Source organism: Athene cunicularia (genome assembly GCF_003259725.1).
Source record: "Athene cunicularia isolate RWA chromosome 2 unlocalized genomic scaffold, athCun1 chr2_part1, whole genome shotgun sequence".
In the NCBI taxonomy this organism is placed as follows: domain Eukaryota; kingdom Metazoa; phylum Chordata; class Aves; order Strigiformes; family Strigidae; genus Athene; species Athene cunicularia.
The window spans coordinates 33,835,463-33,855,098 of record NW_020799095.1 but is presented as its reverse complement, the minus strand read 5'-3'; the positions used below and the strand labels follow the sequence as shown (position 1 = coordinate 33,855,098).

The 19,636-nt window shown below is 35.9% G+C and overlaps 1 long non-coding RNA gene across 6 annotated transcripts in view; it reads left to right on the top strand.

Moving 5' to 3' along the window:
• Positions 1-1,022: 1,022 nt before the first annotated feature.
• Positions 1,023-19,636, top strand: part of LOC113476974 — a 37,436-nt gene continuing 18,822 nt past the window's right edge. For 4 of the 6 annotated variants that reach the window (XR_003397815.1, XR_003397816.1, XR_003397814.1 and 1 more), the window contains exons 1-4: positions 1,023-5,106; positions 8,182-8,329; positions 17,997-18,052; positions 18,880-18,958. This is a non-coding gene — a long non-coding RNA (uncharacterized LOC113476974). The remainder of the gene's footprint in view (positions 5,107-8,181; positions 8,330-17,996; positions 18,053-18,879; positions 18,959-19,636) is intronic. The other 2 variants (XR_003397818.1, XR_003397817.1) reach the window with 1 other exon arrangement.

The following is a 19,636-nucleotide window of genomic DNA, read 5'->3' as shown; positions in this document are numbered from 1 at the left end:
CCGCGGCGGGTTGCTGTCTGGGTGCTGGCTTGTGTGGGTACAGTCGCTTTCCGTGGGGATCCCGCCTGTTGTCGCAACTGCAGCGGCCGAGGGCGGTTCCCTGTCGGTATCGAGTGACTCCAGACGTTGTTTAACGGGACTCCGTTTCACGGTGCTTTCGACCATGAAGCCGGACACGTCCTAAATTTTGCTCTTAGTAATGCTTCTGGAGCGCTTATACGCTGAGTTTTCACCGAAATACCTTTCTTACCTGTTTAAGAACGTTCCCTGTATTTTGCTGCTATTCCAGGGACTGACAAAGATAAAACTATCTTGTGTACACTCCTCTGTTCTGTTTTGGAAGAATCTACTTGTATTTCTGTTTGAAAGTAATCAGTTTGTGCACTAAATTAAAGTTAACGCAGCCCGTCGTAATGCGGACCTTTTAGCTTAATGGCGCATCTTTACAGGGCAGTCTTACAGCTGGGATCATAACTGCTTCAGTGAGGAGTTTCACAGAGACTCATAGAGTGGTTTGGGTTGGCAGGGACCTTAAAGCTCATCCGGTCCCACCCCCCTGCCGTGGGCAGGGACACCTTCCACTAGCCCAGGTTGCTCAAAGCCGCGTCCAACCTGGCCTTGAACACTGCCAGGGAGGGGGCAGCCACAGCTTCTCTGGGCAACCTGTACCAGGGCCTCACCACCCTCACAGTAAATAATTTTTTCCTTACATCTCATGTAAATTTACCATCCTTCAGTTTAAAACCATTACCCCTATCAGTACACTCCCTGACAGAGTCCCTCCCCATCTTTTCTGTATGCCCCCTTTAGGTACTGGAGGTCTCCCCGGAGCCTTCTCCAGGCTGAAACACCTCCAACTCTCTCAGCCTGTCCTCACAGGGGAGGTGCTCCAGCCCCCTCATCATCTTTGTGGCTCTCCTTTGGACCTGCTTGAGCAGGTCCATGTCCTCCTTATGCTGGGGGCCCCAGAGCTGGACACAGAACTCAAGGTGGTTTCTCAAAAGAGTGGAGTAGAGGAGGAGAATCACCTCCCTCGACCTGCTGGTCATGCTTCTCTTGATGCAGCCCAGGATGTGGTTGGCTTTCTGAGCTGCGAGGACTTGGTATATATCTGAATGTTCACCAAATAAAGAGGTCTTTGGAACACCTCTGATTGAATGCTATTAAAATTTTAAACTTATTTGTCCGGTCAGGATGACCTGTTAATTAGGTAGACCTGGGCAAGAATTTTCTGACACCATCCATTTCTAACAGAAAGGAGGACAGAGTCAAAGTACTATGTTTTTAACAATCCAGTGTTCTAATTATTTATTAAAAGTGTAACAATGTCTTTTAGGCTATATTAATAGTATCAAATTTATCAGTGAGACAGAAAATCCAGCTTCTAGCTATATCTACAGTCCAGGATTTCTGGACTGATACATTTTTCTACAGAACACTGAAAATAATCAATTTACTGATAGAACACATTTTTTCTTTAGCATTTTCTTTTATGTTCTTTAACATAATGTTTAGTGTTGTTTAACTTTTTAATTGAATAAAAATCTTGTCCTTGTGAAACAAACATAGAAACAAAATGTTGTGTTCATTACACTCTTTTAAATTCCCCTCTATCTTAAAAAAGTCAGACAAGTGAAATGATAAAAAAATAGGCATTTTGTCTCTGAATTTCCATTATTAACAGAACATCAGTTAGCTTGATTAATGCAAGTACTGTAATATTACAAGTATGTTTTTTAATTCTACCTGGTTTTGGAGGCCTTGCATTTCAGATGACTTAAAAATAGGATATTACAGCACAGATCATGCTACACACAGAGATATCAAAGGAACACCAGAACTAAATGAGATAGCTATTGCTGTGCAAGCTTTAATCAAGGTAAATTAGGAAAGTATCTTAATAGCTTCATGCTGCAGAATGTGTGCTTTTGTCACTGTCATCTCTGTTTTGTGTAATTCTTAAGGAGCTGTTTTGACTTTTCTTCTATCTTCATCTATTTCAGCTAAGTGATATAAATTTCTGTTTTCAAAATAGAGTAATATACAAGTATTAATAGATTCGTGGATTACTTGGCTATCTGAATCAGAGAAAATTACATAGGGATTAACATTGTTTAAAAAAAAAAAAAAAAAAAGTAAACCTAAGTGAAAATTCTGAAGGTTTAAACCTATCTAATAGTAATAAATGTGGGCCTGTCAGTTCCGTAGATATGTGCCCGTTATCAGTTATGGGTGTGGCTAAAGAGACCTCACACATCTTGTTAAGGAGATTAAATAAAATAGTGCAACGCTTCTGCAAATCACATACAAAAGCAAATTAGAAAGAAGATCCAATCGTGTTATCTACTCTTGCATAATTACAAGTGTATCTTAAGCAGTGTCTGAAATTGAATGCTTAGACTTGGGAGGGAGGGTGCAGCTCATAAGGAGGTACATGCAGTCTGCTTAACGTAAGTGCCTTACAATTTGTGATGAAAGACCGGTGTCTCTAGAGACCTGCAGGGGGAGATCGATCCATCAGAATTAGGTGTTTCTGTCGGTCTCTTTACTATGTAAGAAATTACAAAGGGAGGTGCTTCAAGATATAAAATGATTATGTGCGCGAACAGTTAATTTCATGGGGAAAAAAAAAAAAAGAACCCAAAACTTTTATTTTTAGTTTTTAGATGTATACATAAAGATCTAAAATTAAATGCTTTTGATACTATTTTTAGAAGCAGTATCTCTTTCTACCTCACATCCCTGAAAGATTTCAGAGTATTTTGCTCATCTGAGCCAGTGGCAAGCAGAATGCATTTCCTTTAGCTCTTCTTCTGTCACTTCATGCTAAAATGCAGATATTTTAATTCTTTTTTACCATAAAATACTTTGCAGAATGTTGAATTAGGATTTACAAACAAGTTTTGACCACTTTTTGGATTTACATTGTGATAACCTCTATTGATACATATGTGTGGATCTCCTTTGCAGAATCTGACAAGTTACCATCTGGCAGATACTTGAGTGTTCCTAAATTAGTTATTTTTTTGAGAAAGTTAAATGTCTTTCCTGTGAAATATTCTCTACCTGTCAAATACTGAATCCAAATATCTTCAAAATATGCAGTACTGAAGGTTTGGAGTTTTTAGTTTAAGAGAGAACGCTTTGTACATCCGGATACAAAGTAATTTATATTGAAGGTCAGTTCTCATTATGCTTTACTTGCCTGTGACTACTGAAATATATGCTTAATACTGTATATTCAGATCTTCATTTCATGAGTTACAGTTTTCTGAATGTCATTTTTAAATTTTTCACAGGAGTGATACAATGGAGTGGTGCTTACAACAAACATTCCAAAGATGTCATTGGCACTTCTGACATTGCAATATATGTTCATTTTGGTACATTTTTGTAAATTTTTTTTTGTTCTGCAGAAGTTATTCGGGTTTTCTTCACTTTTAAATTTCATTAGAGAACATTATACTGCAATATATCTTATTTTCATTATAGAAGGCTCCCCAAGACTTTATTTAACAGTCCAATTCGTTATTTGGGGTGAGAATCAGCTCACAGATTAAGAAATCTACATTTAGGTGTGTCATGGGGGTATCCTTGTCTGAGCAGGGCACCTAAACTTCCCATATAGTCAGTGCAGATCTGTCTTTGTAGTCAATGGAGATGTCTAAAGCTATGCTACTTAGCCTCTGTCTCCAGTTTCAGAAGGGGACAGGTTTCCTTTAGCCCTGTGTCATGTCTGCCAGCCCTGCATAAGATGTCTTTCATAGCTCATTTCTTCTGACACTGAACCATGTGTGCATGAGCAACTGAGTCAAGTTCCATTGACTTCATTGCCTGTAACAGAAACTTACGTAGTTCTTACACAGGCACTTAAATTTAGGTGTTTTACTCTGCAGATGGAAACTCCTGCTGCCAGGCTAAGATGTCTAAAGCATGGATGTGAAGTTGTGTGCTCTGGCAGCTGTAGACACCCATGCCCAAGTGACTGGTTTAGACCAAAGAGGATACCGTAGGACATAGAAATACTTGTGTTTAGGTGCGTGAATCTAACCATCAGCTTGAACAGAGTGATGGAATAGTCATACTTTTCTTCTGACTAGCTCACTTTGTATATAAAGATAAATAATACTAAGATTTTTATTTTTAGCTCCTTCACTCCCTCCAGCAAGATTTGTTCATCTACAAAAGTATCATTCAAGCACAAATCAAAGAAAAAACTGAAGAACAGTCTTAAAATCTTTATAAATACATAAATGATCGACTGACAGACATTGACTTTTTACATAAACAGATTGAGAGAAAAATTCTTGTTCATTTACATGTTAATCTTCACTAGATGCCAGTTCTCATTCATGTCCCCTCTTTGTGCAGATTGATACAATATTGCTTAATGAAAAGTAACCCACGGAAGTATTGAAAATAAGGAAATAAAGAAAAGTGCTAATATAGATTTAAAAGTGACTGTTTAATGTGTCTTTTGCAAATTTGCAATTAACAGAACATGGGTTACATTGACCTTGGCCTATTATTACCATATCTAGGAAAACTTATTAAACTGTAGTGTGGTTATTTCTAGTAAAATATAGCAATGAATTAATTAGCAAGAAGTGTAGCACACTTCCCGTGTGTATAATTTATTTACAATTCTTTTCCCATATATTTATTTGAAAATATATAGTCAGGTGATCTTTAGGTAGTAAACCACAGCCCATACCAGCATTAACACTCCTAGGTGATCATGTTGCAACTAGTGAACACTCACTACAACAGACAAATATGCATAAAGCCTCAGTTTCAAGCTTCTGATACAAACATTAAAAAACAAATGTTAAAAATATTGATGCAGCAAAAAAGAAGTGATAGAGAAGAAACATGACCTTTTTTTTTTAGGTTCAAGAGCTTGTATAGCATTTAATTTTCTTAAATGAAGTAGTAAAATATATAAAAGCGGTTCGGTTTGGTTTTGTAATTGCTTGTGTCCTTTTATTGCATGTCAGAGTTCTCAGTAATTTGTTACAAATTGAATTGCAGAAAAAGTTCCACATTCAGCAAAGCTGCCAACAACAGTTATGTGATGCACTGACTGTTCTCAGAGCAAATATTGAGGTGGGTTTTAATCACTAATGTGGTAGCAGACTGCTGGGCTGAGTATTAATATGTCATAAACTAATTACAGAGAATAGCCTTGCATTTCAAAACCTGGGGAAGGGTGTATTTGAATTTTTTGTGAAGTCTAAGCATTTAAACTATATTGAATAGAAACAATTAACAAAAAATGTAATTGTTTTTTGCGAGTTTTGTTTTTCCCCTCCTTATGCAGTTCAGCCTACTCTGAGTATAGTTTTAGGTGAGTAACATCATAGTTACTACAACATGAATGAGGTATGTTTGTAGAAAGCAGTGGAAGAAAGCAAAAATTGCAGAGTTGTTAATTTCTTGACTAGTGAAAAACAATTGACCGTAAAATAGTCAAGCAGGGTAGGATCAGAACCAGATACACAGTCAGTGCTTAGTTTTGCTTGTTATTGAGGGTAGTGAAATCAAATTGAGGGGATGAGTGTGCTTTAATTCACAGCAAATGAAGGGAACTTGCTTAACTGACAGTCTGTGATTAGGTCTGTTAGGAGTCAGAAACATAGTAATCACATAAAATGCTGTTTGGTTCAATAAAAAATGAAAATGTCTTGATATCTTTGGTAATTGAACTCCTGGACTGCCGAATAGAGGATGTTGACCAATCGTGGGCACTCCAGGTGGCTTTCTACTGCCCTCTAGGGACTGTGCCACAGATTTCTTAACAGATTTCAGGGTGCAATCGGAACAGTAAAAATAATCCAAATTAGAAAGTATAGAATTTTAATCTTTCTTACCCCACATGCAAATGGAATATGTAAGTTCGTATTTCTTGACAAAGCAAAGTTAGTGTTTAAAAATAAAAAAAAAAAAAAAAAAAAAAAAAAAAAAGAAAAAAATTATGTGGATAGTTGGGAAATGTAGTGAGTACAAATATTTAGCTATAATTATTCTACATTTATTTATACATAGCACAGTCAAGTGGAGATATATCGTGGGAAGTGTGTACAGTATATTGACAGCATCTGCAATGTAACAGAATATATAGAAAATCATAGAGAATCCTGGAAGGGGAAAAGAATGTGTTTTTACAGAATGAATGATCTCCTAGACATGTGAAGGGACAGGAGAACAGGTGCACTTGTGAATGAGTTAAAACTAGCATTAATCATGTGGATGTTTCAGACAACAGGGCGGAAAAATGTAAAGCAAAGGAGAAAAGTTCACAGAAAATGTAAGAGGAACTGTGAGACTGAGGAATTTTTAAAGATGTGAGAGGAAATTAGAATGCTGAAAACAGTGAGCAAGTGACAGAAGATGTTTTGCATTTCAAGAATGTTGCATAGCTTAAAGTGTGTGATTCGAAGGCAAAAGCTAGGCTTTAGCAGTGAAGGAAAGGATAGCTTCTGTAAAGAAAGAACTACAAAATTTATTAAGATTTCACAGAGAGGAAATATGTTAATTTTTTACTTTGGTTCTTCATTCCTGAATAATGATATATAGCACCATCACTTGAAGAAACAAATTCTATGCCAAAAGCAAGTGTAAAATAGATTATTTTTCATGATAATTGTGGAATCTTCTAGCAATGAATTTTTAATATATAGAACATTTTAATAACATTTTAAGCAGAGTTGGTTTACAAGAGCGCTGTAGACTATAGACTATTTGAAGAAAAACTATGTTCCCTTTTAAAATTAGGTAGTGAAACACTCCTTTTGGGAAATAGTCACTTCTGAGAAAAACTAAGAGTGGCATTTGTCTCCTGTAACACTTCATCAATAATGTAGACATGTTTATGATGCAGCTGTGCTGACCTTCCTTTCTTGATAGTCAAGTCAGAGAAACAGGCATTTTTTAGGACACAGTTCATCTGATCAATTTTAGATACCTACTTAAGGGTGAATTGAGTTGTCGTCTATACTCACCTGACATTGAACTAAATCTCCACAGACTATTAAAAGTGTGACTAGTTAAAATGTGTCTATATGCAATCAAGTACCGTTGCAGAGACCATCTAGAATAATGCAAACTTCATTTTGCATGTGAAAAATTTTCTTTCCCAAATCCAGCTCATGTACTCATCCCATGGTAAAAAAAAATGCATATTCCATGGAGTGTATGGTAGCAGTGTTCTCACCAGGGGATTGCAGGGTCAGGTTCCCTTTGCTTTGCTTTCTCTTTGGAATATCTTGCATTACTTTCGGATTCTTCTGTCCAGGTTCAGCAACCAGGTGGAGGTTTGCCCTGTCGCGGGCATGTGTATAGCTTTGTAGGTGAGGTTCTCTGAGAAAGGAGAGCTGAGTTTGACTCCACTGTGGTTGAAAAAATAATTGAACCCTACTTCTTTCACTTAGTAAGTGCTACAAATGTTAATGTATTACACAAGAGATAGTATATTTCTGGTAATATTAATATTTTAAATAAGTTTTTTATCACCTAACCTTGGAAATAACTTTAGGTATCTAGGTACTCCTGAAGGAAGAGCTCAAACACACTTCTGAGCTTAGAGCTTCCTAATGGCCAACTGGTAGCAATACACCACCTTGGAGAGACATTTCTGTATAATGGGAGGCTACACATGTTGGTTTTCTTTGAAAGTCTTATTTTAATTTTTTTACTACATAAGAAGGAAGTCATCCATTGTGGGTGCTCTTTTTTTATCCTTTAAGGCAATTTAAACAATTTTCTTGTGCAGCCCAGATGTACAAATAAATGCCAGTAATGCAAAGTTAACATTTTAATTATTTTTTTTATTCTGTACTTATGCTGTATTTTGTCCTTATTTTATTTCTTATATGTTTTAAATACATTATTTGAAAGTTTTAAAATATATAGAATATGCAAATTTTTTTCAAATTTCCTTTTTCTTTGATGTGCATTTGAATTCTCTAGTATTATAGATTATGTATTAGATATAACACACTTTTTGTTTAAGCATTTGGGATGTCAGATACAGTAAAATTTTATTTTCGATACTGGAACAGAACTCTTAAATGTAAAATATGCATTATGATGTGTTCAAATTACAAGAAATATGCTGTAGCTTTTGAAGAGGGTTATGGGGTTTATGCCCGAGTCTCACTGAAGAATCTTTTCTTGTAGTAGAAGTATTACAACATAGATGGAGGAGACACAGCATGTTCAGCAAGAAAACTTTTGAAGCTTTTGCCTAACAAGCTACACGAGGAAGAATCCATAATGGAAGATCTGGGGAGAAAATTTCAGGATTAGAAAAAAAAAAAAGACTAAAATGGTATGTTTTTTTAAAAGTTCATAAACTCATTATCCAAACGTGGAAATCTTTAAACATATTCAATGAAGTGTATTTCTAGTGCTCTTATTTTTATAGGAAACATTAGGTTGAGAAAGTGCTAGAACACTCTTTGGGATTAACCTGTGCTATGATAAGTATTTTGACTAATTTATATTACTCTATTAATGCCACACAAATTTATATAGTGATAGTCTGACCAAGAGTTAGTAGTTGATCTATCTTTCCTGATTTTTTTAATAAAATATTTTCTAAAATAATTTTGTAAAAACTTAACAAAAAAAAAATCCCCAAAAGTCAACTCAAAAAGTTAGATACAGCTTTTAAAAATATTGCTCTCAGTGCCATTCTTACTCCATGCATGTGAACATCTCAGTTACAGAAAGGTCCACCTCTGTTCCACTACTTACAGAAGTACTTACATCTTCTCATGTTTCTCTTTGTTCCTACTGTCTCTAAATAACTTCTAAAATAAATCTTTTATCTTTTTTTGTCTTCAGAATTGTGTTGTTAATCATTTAAGTTGGCATTTTGAGTATGCACTGAACATAGACCTTCATTTAAAATATAAAAATAAAACACAAAATCCCTCATGCTTAATTTTTCTTAACTCCTGCAACAGTTCATGGAATATGACAGCTACTTGGGTACAACCATTAATAGACACGAGAAGCCCTTTTCAACTGTGAATCTTTTTCCCCACCCAAATGCAGACATAAAGGGCTTGTTACAATGGTTAAGAACTGTGCTTCTTATTCGGTCTGTGGTCTTCAAATGGGAAACATAATACATATGTCATGTCAAATGTCAAATATGTCAAAACATATGTCGATACATAATCTTTGTAACCCTTCTTTAACATAAACACGTCCTTCTACCCAAATTAACTATACTCATCTGCAGTTCATTGAAGTGTGAGAAATCTATAACACTTTTTCAAAACCTCTCATATGCTTTAGGCTGTTAAAAAGCAGTCTCAGGCTCTGAAGATGTTTTGGCTAAGCCTGACCCTGGATTGCTTTTTCATTTCATCTCTCCATGCATCTCTGAGATGTGTAGTACTAATGAGATCTGAAAATCTAACTGTGCTGGCAGCCACCTAAGATAGACAGTATGGCATGTAAAGGAGAAATATGGCATCTATGATGTACCTTCTGAGGAAACCAGGTATCTCTCCCCAGCTGGAATTCATAGCTATGCAACCTGTTCTAGAAATGGATTGTTAAACCAAGTCAGTCATTCCTGTGTATGGAAGGAAGTGATAGTAATTCCTTCTTGCAACAGACTGTTAACTACAACAGTCAACAGTGATATGGCTTATTTTTCTTCTGGTTCTTCTGAGTGAGCCCCAGTGAGGCCGTTTTACTTTATAAAAATATGTATATTTAAATGTTCTCTGTAACAGGTGCTGCAATCCAGGCTCCTGTGTGAATATACTAAGAGGCTGTCATTGCATTAGTTTTGGTTCAGATTTCTTCTCCAAAGAGGAAGAGGCTGGATGTAAACAAGGGTTGTCATTATCACAGTGGTCTATGGAATTCTAGGGGTACTAAATCACCTCCTCACTGTCTTTTAAAAGTTCTGAGTTGGCAGGAGTACTTTTAGAACACCTAGCTGGATCAGAAAGCAGCTTGTAAAGAAATGTTTGTAACTTCTACTGGAAATTAGATGTTAAACCTTTCATTGCTATTAGGGTTCAGAGTAGTTTGGCAGCAGTACTTAAACTGTCCTGCAGCTTTTAGTGGTATAAGTTCAGGTAGTTGTAGATCTTAGTGCCTGTAATACAAAATTCTTTAGTGCATCATCAGGGATTTTGATGCAGATTTTGGATTCTGCCTCTTAACTAAACGGCATGTGTATACCCATTGTAATGGCTGTGAAACCCAGAGTAAAGACACCCAAGCTGTCAGCTGGTGGTCATTCTGGAGCCAGATACAGTACACTGATATATATGCACACACTGTATCTAAACCATTGACTTCTGCCTTTAAAAAAAAATCGTACTTGTAGATTCCCACTAATAACATGAACTGAGAATGTAAATAGTATTCCAGCCTTTTATGTTACAAAGAAATGATGTTGGTTTGAAATGACAGAAGATGGGAGGGGAGGGGAGGGGAGGGGAGAAGAAGAGGAGAAAAATTTTAGTTGGAAGGGACCTACAGTGATCATCTAGTCCAACTGCCTGACCAGTTCAGGGCTCACCAAAAGTTAAAGCATGTTGTTAAGGGCAGTGTCCAAAGTCTCAAACACTGACAGGCCTGGGGCATCAACTACCTCTTTAGGAAGACTGTTCCAGTGTTTGATCACCCTCTTGGTAAAGAAATGCTTCCTAATGTCCAGCCTAAAGCTCCCCTGATGCAGCTTTGTGCCATTCCCACGCGTCCTGTCACAGGATACCAGGGAGAAGAGCTCAGCACTTCCCTCTCCACTTCCCCTCTTCAGGAAGCTGTAGAGAGCAATGAGGTCTTCAGAGCTTCCTATTCTCTAAACTAGACAAGCCCAAAGTCCCTAGCTGCTCCTCATAGGACATTCATTCCAGCCCTTTCACCAGCTTCTTTGACCTCCTCTGAATGCACTCAAGGACTTTCACATCCTTCTTAAATTGTGGGGCCCAGAACTGCACACGGTACTCAAGGTGAGGCCAAGATGAATGATAAGTTAGTAATTTGTGCCATAAGGATATGAGCACATTTGTGTATGCAAGTGGATTTTTATGCACATAAAAAGCTTGTTTTACATTGCTGAGGGAGACTGACTGAGGCTTAAAATCTAAACACAAGAATATGAACAAAAAAGCTGAAATCTCTAAGAAAAAAGTATTACGTGACCAAAAAGCCGTAGTATCATAATCATGGAAAAGAATAGCTTTTACTAAAGTCCTGGTTTAGTTTCATGGCAAGATGACATTAGCAAATGATAGAAATTAAAACAACATATAACAAATGTGGGAAAAATATAGAAATTAATATAATTAGAAGTTTTTGAAGGGTATAAAATGAACAATGTATCGAGAAAATAACTATTAATGGTACCATTAAGGACAAAATAATCTTGATATACTGGGAGCAAAGGAAGTGGCTGCAATTATATGACTCTTAGGTTAAAATTGTAGAATTATTAATAATGTGAAAATCCAAGGGACAATTTTAAAAAGCATGTGCTATATATAGGAAGAGGCAGAACAAGGTGCTTGTACTGCAGGTTAACAAGTAGTTCCTGATTTATTAACCTCCAGAAGGGATTTTACACATTTACAGAGAGAACACATTTCTAGGTGAGGAAACCCAGATATCTTAGATCCAGGGGTCCCCCAGAGACTGCTGCCCTGTTTGTGTTAGGTATGTTAACATAATCAAAAACTTAAGATGGACTTTCCTAATCATCACTAAAGGCTTTATACCAAATAGATGTTTTCCTAACAAAACTGATTTCATTATTTCAGTAGAATACAAGTTTGGTTGAGTGGTATCTGTGAAAATAAGACTTTTGCAAGGTGTTTGATTTAGTAGCACTGTTTGAAATAGAGTATGTACTATGCTAAGATACATCATGCCTTAAAATTCAGTTTTATGATCTTCCATTAAGGGGTGGGAATCTCCTAAAAGTGTTTCAGACTTTGGGTAGAGGTAGATAAACATGAATGAGGCCCTTTGCCTACAGGGCAAAACAAGGAGGCACAACTGTGAAGTTTTCGCTTCAGTACAAGAAATGCAGTCAAAGTTACATTATTTACCTAGACTGTGGAGCTTGTAGGGTAAATACCTACTGTTGCCATTGATCCTTTTAAGTCCAGTAAGATGGGATGCTCTTCAGGTCCTGCACTTCACATAATTTATGAACCAGATAAAGACATTTTCTTTGTGCAAAGCTCCTGTTCAACAATTAAATGTTTCAAAAATACTTCAAATGAGGAATCAACATGGTATAGGTCTTGTTTGTTTGTTTAGTAAAGTTATGTAATAATTAATAAAGGTTATTTTTATATTCCTAATATATTATTGGTGACCTGGAATTAAATTAAAACACAGCTGATTAAACCTGTAGACAACACAGAGTGATAGGTAAGTAATGACAGCACATGGCCGTTGTAGCACCCTGTCATGCACTGGGTCCATTAAAACAAATGATTGCTTATACCTCTAAAAGCAAGGAATGCAGCCAATACCTACAGGATGGGGAGCCATTTTCAGGAATTCAGTGTGTACCAAAAAAAAAAAAAAAAAAAAAAAAAAGGGCAGTTGTTAAAAGGGTTGCTATACTTCTTCAGTGATTAGGTAAGTGTAAGGAGATATTTGATCTCTCGAATCTTGTGAGTACTAGTCCTAGTCCACACGGTTAGGAAAGAAAACAAGAAAAAGCCAAAACATTTTTATGAGCTGGAGAAAATGCCCTAAATGGAAAAACTGAGCTTAAATCTATTTATCAAATAGTTTGAGCTTACTTGATTACGGAATCTGAATACATTGCCAAGGAGAGGATTTAGGGATATTTGCCTAGGGTGTGGGATCTATACAGAATTCTCTTAAAAGGTACCATACATGAAAACTTCCTGCTCTCTCTGTTGTTAGAAGTATTCTAACAACAGTTCATAAAAATTCTGTAATTGAGCTTTGTCCCAGACACGTTTCTGAATGGATGAAAAAGGGGAAAGTAGAGAAGGCCAGTTGGAATAAACAATTAGTGTCAAATTGGCTGGCTGACCCTTTATCCTTCGGCTGCACTTCAAGGATTACTTCAGTATCTACACAATCTTTAGCTGATCCACACAGCAAAAGTTTGTCATCACCAGCTTCTTCTCCCAGAGTTCTGCATTTATACAAAACAGAAACAAGAAACATTTGCTATTTTCTTCTGTCAAAGAGTTTGCAATGAACTGCCTATTTTCCCTCCAAAGCTATGCTGTCTTTAATCTTTTTTCCATCTGTGACATGACTTGAAAAGGTAAATGGAGCTATTTGGGCCAGTAACAACTTGTTAGTCCCTTCCTGGCTGGCATCTATATTTTGTTGCATTTAAAAGACCTCCATAGATGACAAAATCAATTACAGCGGCTACAAGGTGAAACTGCTGTGCCAATGATTGCTGATTAGATATTGTCAGAGGAATGATGGCATCTTGATCTTCCAAAATCTTCAAGACTGGAAGCCCTTATAGAATATCTGCATTAGCTGAATTGAAGATACAGGTGTAATAACAGGGTGACTGAAAAGTAAAGGCTTGTATTCAACCAGTGGCCATATTATAGGTTCCCATGTTCAACCTTAAAACTGCATTTCTTTGCAATGTACAGTTATCAACTATGAAAGGATTAAAATCATGAATGTACGAATGTAACATATTAGGGATAATAACAATAAATATAAATAAATACCGAAATTATCTTTTCCTTTGCAACTGAAAACTGGCATATTTATAAATGAGTTTTTCATGACAGCTTGTGCAATTGCACCCTCTTGTGGTGTACATAATGCGGAATTTAAGTACTTAAAGGAGAGCTGAGAAATGGAAAGGTATGTAATAATTTGGATGACATTTTCGAGAATGGATTTGTTTTCAAGGCAAGTTGCCAATAAATCAACAACAATAACAACCTCAGTTTATAATATTAACCAGAATATGCTGAAGTATTTTCTTCTTTCGTGTCATAGGAGAGCATGAGTAATTTGTATCATATTTCTTTGCAATAAGAGTAAAAAAAATCATGGCTGTTATTCAAAAATCCAATTGATTATTTCGAGTGTATATTAAACACTGCAGGGTACAAAACAGAAATGTATATTTCTCAACTGCATAATAAATACTTATATTCTCTTACCTTTACCTACTTGGCTAGAATACTAGGGGTGTAGGTGGATTAATCTAGTTGAAGTTTATTATATTCCAAAATTAGGTAAGTATATCTGTCTGGTATTATCAGAAAAGCAATTTTAAGAATCAACAATACATACTCTTGCAAATATATAGCAGAATTTATTAAGGCAAAAATATGCATATTTTTTACCTAAAGTAATAAAACTGTTAGAATGAAGGCCTTAAAACAGAAAAGGTGAGAAATAGTGAAGCCTTCTATATAAGCCGTGTTATAATCGCCTTCCAACCTCTAGCCCTTTTTTCTTACAACTTAAAAGTTCCCTAGTTTAAGCAAGCCAAACGCTACCGCTGTGGGCAGATGGTAGAGAGAACATTGCTACAAAACCTGCCACTCAAAGTGTAACAGATGACTGTAGCTACAGAAAATTGTCCCTTTGTTCATTTTGCTAATGAGTGTCCTCATTGCAGCAGGAGACTGAATAGTTAATTACTTGCAGTTCTTGGTTTTAGCAGATGGTGGAGCTAGAGCTAAAGGGTATCTGAGTAATGGGCAAAGTACAACTTCACGAAGAAAATGTTTATATCCTTCCCTTAAAGCGGTAAAAGATAATTATTACATTTACATTTGAGATACCATTTAAAACTTAGTCACAGGATTCATTAAGATCTTTTTGTTTATTTTATATAAAAGTCCTTCTTTGAGCATCAGCTGTTGATGCTCAAATACAGCCAGAGCAAAGGAACAAATACTTAAGCCTATTAGAGCTGTAACTGTTACTTAAAGATCTTTTGAAATTCTAAGTTTGTTTTACAGTGGTTTAGAGTTGACCGCTGCCAGAGCAGAGTGTTAGCTAATTACTTAAATATTGCATGTGCCATTTTCTTAACTCTACTGTTTTCCCTAGAGTGTGCTCATCTGTCTACAGGATTTGGTAGTTTTCAATAAAAACATGCACTCTAATAATTACCTCAGAGGACTGATTCTAAATCTGTTACTGCATAAAGACTGTTTAAAATTAAATACCGTTGGAGTATTTCATTACCATTTTTTTTAAAATTTACATTATTAAAAGTAACATTTTTGTTAATCATACTTGGTCTTTATGTAAACTGCTACTGTTTCTTCAGTAAACGAAGGGGAACCACAAACTAGTGTGAATTACTTTCCAAAGCACTTGGCATTTCATTGACATGTTTTCTTATAAAATCAGTGAAAACTCTGTGGCCAAAAATTTATGTACATTGATAATTTATTCTGGTAAACTGGAGATCAAAAATGTCTTTTTTGAGGAAAAACAAATAGTTATGGACTAAATTTTGCCCATCATTACACTATCGTTTAAGTTTATATGCCATTTGAAATCCTTGAAAATTTATTTTCAAAAGTCTTTAACATTTTTATTTTGAAGTAATTTCTTTGAATGTTTTTATTTTTACCAAACAAAGCAAATAATATCCTAAATTTTCTTTACCAAGCAAAGCAACTGCTGTCTGAGTCTTCTCTTTTGTGTTAATATTTTAAATGGTTTCAGGAGTTAGTTAATATTCTGGTATTACTATAAAGATCTGTGCCAGCACTGAAAGCTTTTCTATATTTTTAAAAGAAATATGTGGCAGTAAAATCTAGACAGCCATAAGACAATATATTCAAATGTTTTCAATAGCTTTGAAACCAACAAGAAAAAAAGAGTAGCTGTCCCAATAAGCTTCAGTTGCATAAGAAGTCTTTTCCATAATGGACGTGGCAAGATTTAAACAAAGGACACGCATAATAAAAATGTAAATGAGTTTGCTTTACTAAAACTATAACTTTAAAGTCTTTTGTTGCATGTTATCCTGGAACCTTCTTACAAGGTAATCACTGTTTGCATAGAGATTTAAACCGTAGTCTTCAATAGCATTAAACCCCTGCACGGTCTATGTGTGACAGGCATGCAAAGCCATGTTAATGTTCAGAATATGAATTGCCTCTGGGTGGCTCCGACACCAAGTAGAAAACCAACTGTGTTGATATCAGAAGGCCTGATGGACTCCATGCGGCTCCCAGCCTGAAAACTTCACCGCTTTGACATGTGATGTGCTCCTCATGACACTGGCAGCACTGTCACTGAGAAATGGCACAAAGGCAACAAGCCCCCCTCCTTAGCCATGCACTTTGCAACCCCCTGGTGTTGCCTGTCCACAGTCTCTCCTGCCTGCCTAGTTACGGACAGCACTTCATAAACACGGGGGGAAGTGTGGGTGGATAGGCCCCAGCTGCCTTCCTGGACACAGCCTCCATAATAAATTGACCTGAATGATGAGGGCACACAAACAGTATGATATGCATTATTCCTGTCAATAAAATGTCCCCATGTGTTATGGTCTTTGTATATAATGTACTGCAGCCTTTCTTCTAGCAGGGACCTATTTAGAGGCTCGACTTTTTTCTATTCATATTATGACTCTGTAATAGAATTCAGAAATTATATGATACTGTGTTGTATAATATTACACCAGTGCAGCATATTTAAGTCCCCAGTTCCTTACTTATAAATTCAAGGCATCGCAATCTTTCAGGTTGTCTTTGAAGATGATGACCATGAAAAAAAAATGCTTGAAAAAGAGAATGAGGATTTCAGAGAAGAGGTTTTTAAACTGCACAATAAGATTTCTCATCTCCAAAATGCTCTGAAATGCTCCAAAAAGGAACAATATTTCTTAGGTAAAACTTTAAACTGATGTTAAATCAAGATTACTTTAAATGCAGCATTTAAGAAGTGTCACTAAAGTTGGAATTAATTGTTAACACGCTTCAGAAGGATGGTGACTTATTTCTGGACTATTGTCTTTTTCTGGTATTGAATGCTAATTTTGTATGTATTTGTAGAGAAATTCATACATATTTATTCTAATTTTAATGCATATATTTACATATTTTTAATTTATGACAAAGGAATATTTGCTGGGGCTTTTGAGACTTTTATTATTGCCTAGCAATGTGGCTAGAGTTCATATTTTGTGACAGATACGTGCTGTAAATATGTAGATAGTTAAATTTTTAAATGACAGTCTACTATTTTATCTTAAGGAAACTGTATTAAAACCTACTCTCTCTCTAGAATAGTTTTTGAGCTTCTGCAAGATATCTGAATGTGTATTCATATAACTAGTTTTGCGTTTCTGTGGAAATTTCTAACAGAGTAAGTTTCTCTCAGATAAGCCATCACTACTTTTGATGCCTGTGCTTTATTACAGCTCTTAAAAGGAGGTTTTTTCACTGGTAAGTACAACGTACAATCTTTACCTTCAGGTTACTTCTCATGCATTGCCAGAGCAAAATATTTAATGGAGGACTAGAAACTACAGCAATAGAGTAGAATTTGGCTGTTTAGCTTTGTTATGTCTATATAGATTACACCCAGTATCACCTTTAATAGTGGCAAGATGAATTTGACACAAACAATATTCCTGATTCCTGTTTATCATCTGATTCAATGGGTGCTTCTTATCTTTTGGTAGTTTTGTATGAGCAATAAAGAACCACCTGCTAAAACACTTTGTATTGGCTGTGACTAACAGCAAGGATGTCTAGAATTAGTATTAATGAAAAGCTGTGGGCACTCAGTCACACTTGGCTCTTGAACTTACTTCTTCATCTCTATCTGACCAGCCGGCAGAACAGCAGGAAGAAGGCTGTGAATGTCAAGGGCGGTGGTGAAGGTCACAGTTCTGCCAGGACTCTCATTCCCGGTGCATTCTGCTGCGTTTAGAGACTGACCTGAAGCAAACATTTTGAATGCATCAGTGTAGTAATGTAATTTCATGGCTTTTCTCTTTCCCCTCTTGTTTTCAGATGAGCAGGTTTGACGATGACCAAAAATGGAAGCTGATGAGCAAACTGTTCAAAAGGTACTGTAATCTTTACTTTTGTAAGCTACACATGAGCTTGGACTAGTGGTGGTGTGTAGTCCAAATAATGTTAGAAAGCTGACTTTAACTTGAATTATGTTACATTTTGGGTTATGGTAGTATAAGTCAATGTAGAGTAATGATGAATTGGTATTCCTTTAATAAATATTGTAATTTTTATTTTCTCACCCTGTCATATTTCATGATGTTGTTAAAATGCAATGAAAATTCTTAACCTCAGTAAACTACAGTAATATGATTGAATAATAAAAAAAAGTAACACATTCAGTAAGGTTTTGAGGGCAGGGAAAGAAGATTTATTTGTATAGATTAATAGCTAGTAACTTCAAAAAAGAAAATGTTGGTTTTTTTTTTTTTAATCTGTGACATGTTAAATATTCCACTATTCCTGGACAGAGCTGTTAGTATATGTGAATTGCCATTTATATGCTGTCTGAGCAAAACAATAGCTGAACAATGTATAAAAGTTAACTTTTCAAAAAAACCTCTCCACCGCCAGTGTTTATTAATTAGTAAGTGATCTCAGCAAAAGGTCAGCAGGTCTCAGTATTTTCCCAGTATAGCATGTAGGTATCTTTCCAGTAGACTTCCTATCTCATTAGTTCTTCTGTAAAACATATCCAAAATATTTTGCCGATAACCCATTCTTTGTGGTGAAATGTAAGGGAAGCAGTGATACTTCTATATGCTAATTCCATAATTACTAACTTCTCATGCAAATTCATATTTTTAATTTTTTTTTTGTGGGGTCTGAGGCACTGGATTTCTAAAATCACCCCTTTCATTGCCTTTCCTTGTGACCTTAGACGAATCTCTCTTCTATGATCAAGTTTCCCATTATCCCATTATATATTCCTTAATTATCCTTACAGGAGCATTGAAAGGGTAAGTTCATTAGGATTCTGTACATGAAATCCAAAATCAGAAGTAGAATATTAATTGGTCTGTCTAATGCATTAGTCTATCAAAGAAGGGATGTGTCTTCTTTTTCTATCTAGTTCTGATGGTGCTCTGAAGTCCCGCTCAGGTTTGAAGTCTCACTATGCTGGAAAGGACTAGTCACCTGTTCCTACACTGAATGTTTTTCCCTTAGTTCATTTGCAAAGTCCAAAGAATATTTTTAATAGTACATTTTTTTCATCCTTTCACTCACAGGAAATTTTTCCTGAAACTTACTCTATATTTTCCTTTCCTTCCCTTCAACTCCATACAATGGAGGACATTGTCTTACATCTAGTATCTTCCCATAGGTATGACTTCAGTCTGTGGATATGAGCATCAGTTCAGGAACTCTTTTCTGTATGCCTCTCATATGATTTGGAAGTGCTACATTCATGTGAATTTGGATCACATGCCATCCCCCCAAACTGCTTCCAGTACAGCTACCCATACAGGTAGCCCTTCACAGTCACTGTGTGGTCTGTCAAGTGAGCTAAATTGTGGGACTTAAGTGCTGTGAGAAATCTTTGGAGCAGTCCCTTCACATTATAATTCTGATAATGATCTAATTATATTTCCATTCTAAAATATTAACTGTATTGATTGAAGTTTCTGATACCTCCC